This window comes from Sciurus vulgaris, assembly GCF_902686455.1.
Source record: "Sciurus vulgaris genome assembly, chromosome: 7".
In the NCBI taxonomy this organism is placed as follows: Eukaryota; Metazoa; Chordata; class Mammalia; order Rodentia; family Sciuridae; genus Sciurus; species Sciurus vulgaris.
In genome coordinates this window covers 43,045,495-43,058,468 of record NC_136467.1, presented here as the reverse complement: position 1 = coordinate 43,058,468, position 12,974 = coordinate 43,045,495, and the positions used below count along the sequence as shown (strand labels likewise).

At 35.8% G+C, this 12,974-nt stretch overlaps 1 pseudogene across 1 annotated transcript; it reads left to right on the top strand.

Moving 5' to 3' along the window:
- The first annotated feature begins 11,381 nt into the window (after positions 1 to 11,381).
- LOC306665709 (galactose-1-phosphate uridylyltransferase-like) lies at positions 11,382 to 12,182 on the top strand (annotated as a pseudogene). The gene has a single exon. The product of its transcript is annotated as a galactose-1-phosphate uridylyltransferase-like (transcript).
- The last annotated feature ends 792 nt before the right edge of the window (positions 12,183 to 12,974 follow it).

Genomic DNA, 12,974 nt, shown 5'->3' with positions numbered 1-12,974 from the left:
TATAATTTAATTTAATGAATAAAAAATTTAAATCAACAGAACAAAAGGCTAACAGAAAACAGTCCCAAAGTGATCTTTTTCAAGTAGAATTCATACTTTCCTATTAGAAATGCATAAGGAACACTAGTTTACAGATTTTGAGAAATCCTGCCACAAATAAACCTATTTAACATTGTTTAATCCAGTGTTTCTCAAATTTGTATGTCTTCAGGACTTTCTGTCCCTTAAAACAAATCAAAATAACTAACATATATCACATCCCATGGGTGGGGTCATGGTTTGGGAAAACTGTTAAAAATTCTGGTTTTTTGGAACATCATATCTAGGTGGTTTATATTTCTATTAAGAACAAAATGAGACAAATAGGAAATCAGTTACATGGATTATAAATAAGAGGGTTTCTATGGTTTAGATATTAAGTGTCCCCCAAAAGCTAATGTGTGAGATAATGCAAGAAAGTGGGTTATGAGAATCTTAACATAATCAGTGTATTCATCCCCTGATAGGGATTAACTGCATGCTAAGTGTAGGCAGGAGGATGTGGCTGGAAGAAGTGGGTCATTGGAGGCGTGCCTTTGGGGTATCTTTAGTCCCCAGAGAATGGAGCTGTCTCTCTCTCTGCTTCCTGGTATCATGTCCTAACCTGCTTTCTTCAATCATACCCTTCTGCCATGATGTTCTGCCTCACCTTGAGCACTGAGAATTAGTCAGCTATCTTTGGGCTAAGACCTCCAAAACCCTAAGCACCAAATAAAGCTTTTCTCTAAAATTGTTCTTGTCAGGTCTTTTGGCCATAGCATTGAAAAAGTTGACTAAAACAAAGGTTAAGTCAGAAATATACTGAAATTATTTCCTGAAGAAAATTAGAATCTCACTTTAAAAATAGGACAGATATACCCATAGAGTATTTGTTTGGAGTACTTGTGTTAAAATATTACAACAAACTTATGTGTCAAAGTAGCATTTATTTTCTAGGTAAAAGATGTATCAGCAATAAAAACATTGAATTATTTGGAATAACTAGGTATCAGGAAAAAAAATCAGTAGTATGTTATTGGAATGTAGAAATTAGAATCAAAGGAAACCCGCACAGCAAACAAGAAACAAATTAAATAGCAAAGGAAAGTGGTCAATACACTTCCAAGTCAAAGTTATAAGAGAATAGAGTCTGATAAGTATAGCTAATTTAACAAAGTCACTATTGGAGTAAAGATGAAATTCAGGTTTATAACCTGAAGGATGGTGACAGAAATCACTAACAGTTTAAGAGTGCCTGAGGATTCAGTGTTGCATCTGTTGATGTCTTCTTTATTATAAAGTAATGAGTGTGCTTGAGCAGCATGGTTTGATTCACTATAACTTCTGGACTCTTGCCCTCCATCTTGCTTTGTCTTTTTGTATAATAGTAATTGTTGGTCACCAAACATTGAGTCTCCCAAATTCCCAGTAAATTCCTTTTCCCACAAGCAACTTCTGGTGTCAGTCTATTGCCTTACACATATAACACATAATACACAATACATAAAAATGTAGTTGATAAAATGGAACAAATGAAAAAAAAAAAAAAAAACAAAACAGCACTATTGTTTTCCTACCACTGTCCCTATAAAGACATGTTGTGTGAGCCTTTTGTAAAGTAGTCATGTTCATAACTGTCTCATGTTGAATTCCCAGGGAAGAGGGCTCTAAGATGAAATTTAGCACAAGGATGTTTATAAAGGAATGCCCTCGAGATCAATACCTGTAGCAGGGAGGGGAAGAAAACAGGAGAGTGCAGAGGGAGAGGTTATGCTATGGGGCAGACTCAGCTCTAGCTTCAGCCAGTGTCATAGGAATCTCAAAAGACCCTTAAAAGTTGCCAGAGTGGGATTAAGATGGCCAGGTCCCCACACCCATGCATTGATTCATCATTGATGTAGACCTCCAGAAGGGCATGGTGACTTCAGACAAGACAAGCTTCCTGAAGGGTGGACAGCTGAAGGCTGTCTGCAGATAATGCTCCCTTCAACTGAGCACTAATTCCTTCCTTGAAAATGAATCACAGAAGCCCATCAGTGTCCTGGTAGATACCCTCTGAAAATGTACTCTTCTGAGCTACAGTTCTTATCTGATTTCAGAATTGTTTATGAATCAAAAATGTCATGAATCACTGAATTATTGGGAAAGTTTATACCTTTGGTTCTTTCATCCTGTATGTGGAACACCTATAAAAAATTAAGCAATATACTACTTATTGTAACTTTGAAATAATAGTGTTTTTATGAGTGTATTCTTTTGAAAAAAGTAGATGAATGATTAGAATGTTTGAAAAATATTTTTTCATATATATACATGATATTATATTTAAATGATATATAAGTGCTAGATTATGATTTCCAACCTATTTTAATATACCTGTGTCAATTTTGTTGAAATATTCACAGAATTGAAAACTTGGGACTTAATGGGTTAATTGTTTATTTAGAAAAATCAAAGTTAATATAGAAGGCACTAAACTGAAGTTAATTTCTGAAGCTTCTTGGTAAAAGGAAATATGCTCTTTTTACATTTGACAAATTTCCTTTAGCTGTGTGTGAGCCTTAAGTTGTTATGTCCTAGTGCCTGAGAGACTGCTTCCTAGAACCAAGAAGGGGCAGCAGAGAGCTACCAGAGTCATGCAGGATACTGATTCTAACTTGGACTTGGAGATTCAAGATACATACATTTATCTACTTATGCTAAACAGAGGTGGAGACTTGGATTTAAGGAGAATCATTTATAAGCACATTGTAGAGAATCACCAGTTTTTCCTGGGTAGTGCTTATGACACAAAAACTGAATAGAGAGAAAGCAAGTGGAATCTAAGTTAAAAGGACACCATGAGCTTGCCATAGAGTGTGAGCCCTTAGAATCTACACCTGGTTACTTCTTTCCAGATGCCAAGTCAGCATTAACTTCGAATACTAATGGAAAGATATGGGCCAAAGATAAATTAAGTAACTTTTCCAAAAATATTTTTTATATTTCTTTTCCACTAATCCTAGACCAGAATAAGGGACTTAAAAGACAATATCCTTCCAAAGAAAATTTCCCCTGAAAGAACCAGTTTTTGCTTTTATTAATTGAACTTTCAGATTTTAGTTTGACTTTTATTATTTTTGTTTATCAAACATCTAATGTTTGATTTTGTTGAGTCTGTTCTTTCCCTTTTTCTCTGTCAGGTAAATGAAATATAAGATAGAGTGAGCTTGCCTGAATATGGCATAGCATCTTACTTACATTTTATTAAGGAAGAGTTTTTATTTTTTACATTTTTTCTAAATATTCTGTACTGACAACTTTAGTTTCTTCTTAGCTCACTTATTTATTCTCAACCCAATATTTAGGACAGGCTTTCCATTTTGTACAAAGGTGATCCTTTTTGTTTAAATCATTATATTAAATTACAATTTTATTATATTTTAACCAAAGAGTTTTATCATTTCATTTGTATTTGAAAATTTATGTCATAGATTAATTTTTATTTCATGAATTCTTCAAAAGGATTTTTTTTATTATAAGTTGTCTGTTGTCTATCTAACCTGAACCTAATCTGATTAATTAGGTTTATTTTAGGATTTCCAAAATTTCCTAATTTTATTTTAACAAATCCTTTAGAGTTGTGCAAGCTGTACAAATTATCTCCCCCCAATTTGTGTGTGTGTGTGTGTGTGTGTGTGTGTGTGTGTGTGTGTAATGAACCCAGGACCTCACACATGATAGGCAAGGAATCTACCTCTAAGATACATTTTCAGCCTTTTTAATTTTATTTTGAGACAGGCTCTAGCTATGTTTTCCAGATTGACCTCAAACTTGCTATTACTCTGTCTCATTTCCAAATAGCTGGGATTATACATGTGTGCCTCCATTCCTGGCCCCAAATTCATATGTGTAATGGTTAATTTGAATTGTCAACTTGATTGGATTAAGAGATGCCAAAGATTAAGAGGCTTCTGGGTGTGTCACTGAGGGCTTGTCTAGGAATGCTCAGAATGTGGGACAGTGAACTGAAATGGAGACCCTCCCTAAGCATGGGCAGCACCACCCCAATAGGATGGTGGTTTGGATGGAATAAAAGTTGGAAGAACAAGCAAACAGATGCAGATTCAAGCTCTGCTCTCCTGGCTCTTCTTGAATGGGTTCTTGATTGCTGCTTTGATCATCTGAGGATATCAGATTCTCACTTCTTCACTCTTCCAAAATGGACTCGCCAGTGATTCTCCAGGTAGTTTTCAGAAGCATGGTCTCAGACTAGGGTAGACTGTGGGTCTTGGACTGCACAGTTGCTGGTTCTTCCAGCTCTCCAGCTGCAGATGGCTATTGTGAACTATCCAGCTTCTGGTTGTGTAAGCCAATCTAATAAATCCCCTTTTTATAATCATACTTCCTGTTGATTCTGTTCCTCTAGAGAACCTTAATACAATATGTTTAAACCTAATACCCAATAAAATGGTGTTAGGAGGTAGGAATTTGGGGGAGGTAATTAGGTCGTAAGAGCAGAAACTGCATGACTGGGATCAATGCCCTCATAAAGAGGCCCAAAGAAGCTCCTTCATTCCTTCTACCACATGAGGACACAGAAGGCATCACCTCAGAAACAGAGTTTCAGATATTAAATCTGCTGTCACCTGGATCTTAAAATTCTTAGTCCCCAGAAGTATGAGAAGGAAATTTCTATTATTTATAAGGTACCAATTTGATGGTGTTTTGCTACAGCAGCCTGAACAGACTAAGGCACATAAGAAGTGTTAAAGTCTTCTGTGGAAAATTTGGGTGCTTTTCCCCTTAATTACTTCACATGTCTATTAGAATTTTAAAAATGTTTCTATTAGTGTATTAAAGTTATACATAATATTGGGGTTCATTTTGACATATTATACATGCATGGATAATTTACTCCACTTCAGTCCCCAGTACTTCCTCTTTCCTTCTCTTCCTCCCTTCACCTATTTCCCTTCCTCTATTCTACTGATCTTCCTTCTATTCATTTATAATTCTTTTTTAAATTGATGCTTTATAGATAACACATAAATGTAAAATTCATTGTGGCATATTTGTGAATATATATAGTGTAATTCAGTCAATTTAATTCCACCACTTCTCCCTTTTCCTATCATTCTTTCTTCACCCTCTATCCCCTTGCTCCACTCCATGGATCTCCCTTCTGTTTTCATGGGATGCACCCCAAACACTGTCCCCTCCTTTCCCCACCTATTTTGGTGTTGCTTCTGCATAAGGGAGAAGACATTCCACTCATGATTTTCTGAGACTGACTTATTTCACATAGCATGATTTTTTTTTCATTTCCATTCATTTACCAGCAAATGTCATAATTTTATTCTTATTTATAGTTGAATAAAACTCATTTATGTATGTGCACCACATTTTCTTTATCCATTCTTCTGTCGATGGGCACTGATACTGGTTCCATGACTTGGCTATTGTGAATTGTGCTCCTATAAATATGATGTGCTGTATCACTATTCTATGCTGATTTTAATTCTTTAGGATAAATACCAAGGAGTGGGGGATTCTTAGGGTGTTTTCATTCCTAGTCTTTTGGGGAATCCCCATACTGCCTTCCAGAGTGGTCGTACTAATTTGCAGTCCCACCAATAATACATGGAATGTTCCTTTTCTCCCATGTCCTCATCAGCATTTATTCTTACATATGTTCTTCTATTAGAATGGCAATTATCTAGTAGATTTTGTTATACATATTTAGATACTGTGCTTTTCAGCATCTAAAGTTCATTGTTCCATAAATCTCACATTGCCTCTTAAGTAGTAACTTTTGTCTGAGATTCTACTTTGTATTCTCTTACTGAGAACTCCAAGGACTTTTCTAAAATGTTTTTCTGCTTCAGTAGTGTGCAAGACAGAAACTTGCCCTTTCTCTTTCTCTAGGTTTATGTTTCCTTTCCTTTGTCCTTCAATATCTCTTTCTATGCCTTAACCTAGATGATTTTCTTAACCCTCTTTACCTGAGAGGTGGTATGGTCAATTCAACATTTGCCAACTTTATCTTGGCCGCCTTCTCAGTACCTTCACTCTCAGTGTAAAAAATTCTCCATTTGAATCTATAGTCAAGAGCAGGTGGTTCCCACCAACCTTGTTTTTGCAGTCATTTATCTACTGTGACTCTGCTGGAAGAAATGGGATCTTTTCCCATCACTACTGCTTGTTTTATTACTTGCTCTAAATCTTTAATTTTTTTTCTTAAGTTGTCCTTAAAAGTAATAATGCATATACTCAAATTAGTAGAAAATAAAATTAAAAAAAAAAAAAAAAACTAAAAAAGAACTTTTAGTAACTTAAAATCACCTATTGAATTCAACTTTATATCTGGCCAATTCCATACAGTCTTTGAGTTTTCTTGTTTCAAAAATTGGTTTATTAATTCACATTTAATCCAAACACTAAACATTTTGAAAATTTAAATTGTATAGCATTAAAGTTATTTATTTATAATCAGAGCCTGCCTTTGAGTTTGAATTTTGTTAGTTTTGTGATGTTACTTAAGCCATTTGATTTCTTTGGACTTCTGTTTATCTCTTTCTAAAAGTAGGGATTGGGCCAGTGGTACCAGATGGCACATCCTCCCAGCAGGTGTTTGAAAACATATGAGACTATTTGTGTTGTCACATAACTGAAAGGGCCAAAATATTAGTAATCCTTCAATACATGGGCTAGTGCTATACTCCAAGAGAATTGTCTCAACCAAAATGCCAGTGATGCCCCTTGAGAAACATGGCAAATAATCACTAATCTTAATTAAGCTTTCTTAAAATATTTTGTTTTTTTTATAGTTCAGAATATGTGTTAAAAAAGAATGGGAAAATTGCCTCTAGGAAAATCTGTTTTTATCTGAAGAAAGTGCTCAATAATAAAAAGATAATTATATTAGCATTTTATGTCCTTTTCAGTGTCTTAAGTTTCTTGGACTATTGATCCATAATTGCTGGTGAAATGTTTTGAAAATGTCTGCCTCAAAGGCTCATTTTCCATGTACTCAGTTTTCTTTGAAATAATCTTTACAAATTTTAGAAGTTTTAGATGTAAAAAAACTTTAAAGATAATACAGAGAATTAATGTATACACTGTACTCCATTTTCATTTTTTTAAAATGCTTTTGTCAGTGATGGTGGTGAAAGTGGGTGAGTGGGATGAAATAAGAGACAACCAAGATAATGGTACTTAGCCTTATATCAAAGGAACAAAACCACACAAAGCTAGTCCTTTCAACTATGCTCCTACAAATGAGTCAGTTTTGTTGTGTGTTTATTGAGAAAGTGCCCAGATTGTTCACAAAAGAATGTTATTTTCCTCATGAACTCTTTAGTAGTTGGCTAAGTCATGAGATATTAGGAATAATGGAAGAAAATTCCTCAATTATCTTTGAATTCCTATGTGGCAGAGACTATGTCTTATTCATTTTTTTAATATTCAATATTCAGCATGTAGTAGGTTCATAATAAATATTAAAAGAAAGTAATACTTAGGAAGGGCCAAGAAAAAATTGCCTCTCTGTTCTAACAATTTACCAGAGATAAATTTTTTGTTTGTAGCACATTTACACAGTTACTACAAAAAGAAAATTGTTTAGTCCCTTCCCACAAAACTAGCTGGAAATCTTTGTTGTATAGGTGGGAGTTCATATAGAAAATGCTGTTTGTTTCTATCTCAAGAATTTTTCTGGTCACTCAGAGAATTAAACACTTATTTCTTGATACATGTATAGAATTCTGGACATGGTCAATTTCTATATTAATTAAGTACTGCTTTTTCTTAGATATGGCAAAATTCATTTTGCCATGAGATATATACCAAGAATATTTATATTTTAAATATGGAAAATTCTACATTTTTTGGAAATAAATTCTGCAGCTCATGAATTATGTATATCCATTTCTTTCAAAGCTCACTTTTCAGTATTTTTTCATTGCTAATTACACACTCTCCTTGAAAGAGTAAGGCAAGGATAGGATCTTGGTCTGCTTAGGCTGCTACAAAAAAATATCGAAAATGGAGTGACTAAAACAACAAATATTTATTTCTCATAGTTATGGAGCCTCAGAAACCCAAGATAAGGCACCAAAAGAATCAGAGTCTGATAAGGGACTTCTTCCTGGCTTGTAGACAGTGAATTTCTCACTGTGTCTTCAGGTGGCAGAAAGAGAAGAAATCGCTCAGGAATCATATAAAGACTCTAATCCGATTAAGGTTACACCCTCATAACCCTCCAAGGATCCCACCTCTTAATAAGATCACATTAGAAGGAAGGTTTCTTTTCTTTTTCTTTCATTTTTTATTCTGTGTGTGTTTGTGTGTGTTGCTGAGGACTGAACCCAGGGCACCGTGCACTCCAGACAAATGTTCTACCTTTGAGCCATATCTCCAGTCCAGAGGTAGGGTTTTTACACATGAATTTTGTGGGGACACAAGCATGCAGTCCATAACAGGTAATAAATTTTTGAAATGTTTATGTAGCTAACTACTGCAGAGATTTAAAAGTCACAACAGAAGGAAAAATTATTCCTCATAAGAGGCTTATGGATTACTTATAAATTTATCCAAATGCAACCATTGTTATGAATAGCTGATCTTTGATGTTAATAATTTATATGAATATTTCCATTTCTTAAAACCCAATTCATACTGGCTTAAAGGAAGTAAAGGAATTTATTTTGTATTATAGGGTGACCGGATTAGGGATTTAAATAGTCTTCAGGATTTTTTTCTTTGTCCATCACATATCTGTTTTCTTTTATGATTACAGCTTTACTTTCTTATACTACACAGCAAGTTTCCTTCAGGAAGTGTCTATGCCAGCCCAGTTAGCATCCCAAAAGAAAGGGAGGATTTGTCTGTTTTGAGATATTATAAGTCAGACTGCATACTTAGTTATTCCTCTGTTGTTCCCCATGACCAGTGGAGGACCATGGTTGATTGGGCCTCATCTTAGTTCAAGAATTTAAGATTCTGTGAATTTTAGCACTCCTCTCTCCAGGTTAGAATGTGGAGTACACAGTTTTCCAAAAATAGTGGAGATTCTGACACAATTATAGGAAAGAAGAAAAAATATATGTGAATATCAAAACAAAACCTAAGGGACTAGGGTTGTGGCTCATTGGTAGAGCACTTACCTAGCATGTTTGAGGCATTTAGTTCAATTCTCAGCACAGCATATAAACAAATGAATAAAAATAAAGGTCTATCAACATCTAAAAATTTTTTTTAGAAGTCTAAGAAGAGTTCTACTATATTTAGCCAAACATAATCAATTGCATTAATAGCTTCTGGTAATGGTAATGAGATGATTCTAATGCATGTTATGAGAGCCCAGATATTTTCTAGGGATCGAAACAAATGCCTATTCATATTCTTGGAAAAATACTAATGAAGATTATATTCATAAGGTTTTTTTTTTTTTTTTTTCATTCCTGGTTCAGTGAATTGGGCTATGTTGATTTAAACTTGCCGGAATGAATAGGATTTTTTTTTGGAGGCTTTATTACTCAGTGTCAAGTGTTTCAACCTTAGGGATCATGACTGATAAAATCTCTAATAATCTGAATTATTTCCTCAACTTTCTGCTCCTTTTTCTGTGTCTTTTCTTTCTGGCTCTCCCTTGTTTCATTGAATAGGTTGTTCATACCTTTGGTTTGTATCTCTGTGCCTTCCTCAATCCCAATAATTCTTAAATTTGGTCTTTTCATGATGTCCCATAGTTCTTGGAGATTCTGTTCATGATTTCTTACCATCTCCTCTGTTTGGGCAACTTTATATTCAAGATTCAATATTTTGTCTTCATTGTCTGAGGTTCTGTCTTCCAAGTGGTCTAGTCTTTTGGTGATGCTTTCCATTGCATTTTTTTTTTTTTTTTTTTTTTTTTTGGTTTATTGTTTCCTTCATTTCAAGGATTTCCATTTGGTTTTTTTTGAGAATCTCTATCTCTTTGTTGAAATTATCTTTTGCTTCCTGCAGGTGCTCTGTCAGCTTATTGGTATTATCATTCATTGCCTGCATTTGCTCTCTTATCTCATCCTTTGCTTCGCGAATCATCTTAATCATGTATAATCTGAAGTCCTTTTCTGACATTTCTTCTAACATACTGTCATTGGATTCTACTAATATAGAATCTAGATTTGTTTGGAGCATTTTCTTCCCTTGTTTTTTCATGTTGTTCATGTATCTTCCCCTCTAGCAGTGCAGATCTGGGGTATTGCAAATTCCCCCCTATAGGCTTATAGTGGCCCTATAGGTTTCCAAAACCCTTTCTTTAAGGGGAGATCAATATTAGCAGTGTCCAATTCAGATACTATGCAATCCTAGACCAAATAGCCCCTGACAATGAGCTTCAGGCCTCCAGCAGGTGTCTTCTTCTCCCTTGTTTTAGAATCTTTACCATCAGTCAAGTATACCTTACTTTTGATAAGATAATTCATTAACTATACAGTTAACCTTGTCTTGGGGATGAAGAGCCTTGACTACCTGGAATATACATGAATTTAGTGAGGCATTGCTTTACTCATTATAGTTAACACAGAACTCATGCCTTTAACTGATCAGCATTCAGCCACTGAGTGCAGTTGTCCCCAAACTGCTATCCTTCATTTAATATTCCTTGGAAGCTGATGTCAGTCTCTCTGAATGCATTTTCTTTCTAATTTTAGCATGTGTGTTAGAAATGCCTGGATGCTCAGAGACAGTAATTTCCCATAGCTTGAATAGTGATTCAGCATGAATTATACTATACTTTCCGGCTTTTAACTATTATTTTAAAAAGTACAATTTTACTATGTTCTATAACACTTTTCACATTTATTTTGTATTTTGTTACAGATATCAGTATATATTGCATCCCCTGAAGAACAAGCATTTTGCATAACCATGTTAAGAGTCATGGTGCAGACATTTCAGGTCATGCCCTAACCTCTGTAAAAATGTGACAGTATCCTAACGTGCCAGTATTCAGAAGAATATAATTTTAATTCAAGTAAAGTAAAATGCATTTTATTGTGTTCATTGTTGAGAAATAAGGAAGCATTAATATCTTAAAACAACCAGATTAGATACTTCTTAAAATAGTCTTCCCCTTGGGAGCTATGATTTCTGTTCTGTATTTCTCCACCCACCCTCCATTGTGGACTTCTCTTTCACTGCTCATTTCCTAAAGTTCTCAAGTTTTTCTTTTTACTCTCTTCTCATTCTACATCAGAAATATATTGAAAACTGGTACTTCACAGACCAAATCTGGCCTACAGTGCATAAAAATAATGATTATTAATGATGGCACTTTCCTTTTTGACAATGACTTACCAGCTCTGCAGCCTGATACCCTTGATTCAGGACCAACCCAGTGATTACTCTTTGTTCCAAGCAGAGACTGCTTGAGGAGTTTGTAAGGTCATGTGCTTCCAGCCATGGTCGGATGTGATTCTGCCTGTCATGTCAGTCCCTAACATCCAAGCTGTCATTGATGTATGGGCCTCAGTCACAGAAGAGATGGGTGCCCAGTACCCTTGGGCACAGTTCCCTACCCCTACACAATAGATCTTTGAAAACAAAGGAGCCATGATGGGATGTTCTAACCCCCACTCTCAATGCCAGGTGTGGGTCAGTAGTTTCCTGCCAGATATTGCCCAATGTGAGGGAGCAGTCTCAGTGGGCCTATCAAAGTCAGCATGGAGAACCCAGGAGCTACTCAGGAAGGAGTGTCTGGTCCTAACCAGTGAACACAGGTTAGTGCTGATCCACTTCTGGGCAGTGTGGACCTTCCAGACACTACTGCTGCTCTGTCGGCATGGGCAGCGGCTGCCTGAGCTGACCCCTACTGAGCATGATAATCTAGCCTCCTTCATGAAGAAGCTCTTAACCAAGTAAAACAACCTGTTTGAGACATCCTTTCCCTACTCCATGGGTCGGCATGGGGCTCCCACAGGATCAGAATCTGGTTCCAAATGGGACTACTGGCAGCTGCATACTCATTACTACCCTCCACTCCTGTGCCTACTATCCAGAAGTTCATGGTTGGATATGAAATACTTACCCAGGCTCAGAGGGAACTCACTTCTGAGCAGGGTGCAGAGAGACTAAGGGCACTTCTTGAGGTACATTACTGCCTGGGGCAGAAAGACAGGGAGACAGCAGCCATCACCTGACCATGCTGGCCACAGAGCCTTGAATCTTGAATCTGAGAATTGGGTCCCAGAGTTTGGGAGATTAGTATCAATAAAACTGTGCTCCCCCCCAAAAAAAATTATTATTGTTATTGTTTTTTTGACCCTTGCAATATTTTGAAATAAATTGATTCAGTATTTAACAATTTGGAGATTATGCATTATATCTGTTCTCAGAATTTCTGAAAATCTGGAATATCTGGGCCACCAAGGCTGGTGTTTCTACCTGATGATAGTTAGCTGGAGCTGTGTGCCAGATGGTCCTTTGAGCTGGACCTGCCCCCTTTTTATCTACTAGCCAGTCTCTTTGGTTTCCTTCATGTACTGAGCCTAAACCTCAGTTATCACTTGTCATACCAGAATTATTGTTTCTTTTATAGTAGATTAATATTTCTTGATATTTATTTGCCAATAAAAATTAGAAAATTAAAGATTAATGTGTTTTTCTGGGTGTGATGCCATAGGCCTGTAATCCCAGTGGCTCAGGAAGATCATGAATTCAAAGCCAGCCTCAGCAATGGCGAGGTGCTAAGCAACTCAGCGAGATCCTGTCGCTAAAGAAAATATAAAATAGAACTGGGGATGTGGCCAATGGTGACCCTGAGTTCAATTCCTGGTACCCCCACCACCAAAAAAGATAATGTGTTTTAAGCAAAACTAGAAGAACTCAAAGATTAATGTCCAAATAGCAATCATCTCTTGTCTCTGAAAAATTTCATTTATTTCCATAAGATTTCAACTACTACTTTTTGTGTTAACAATTGTAAAATACAT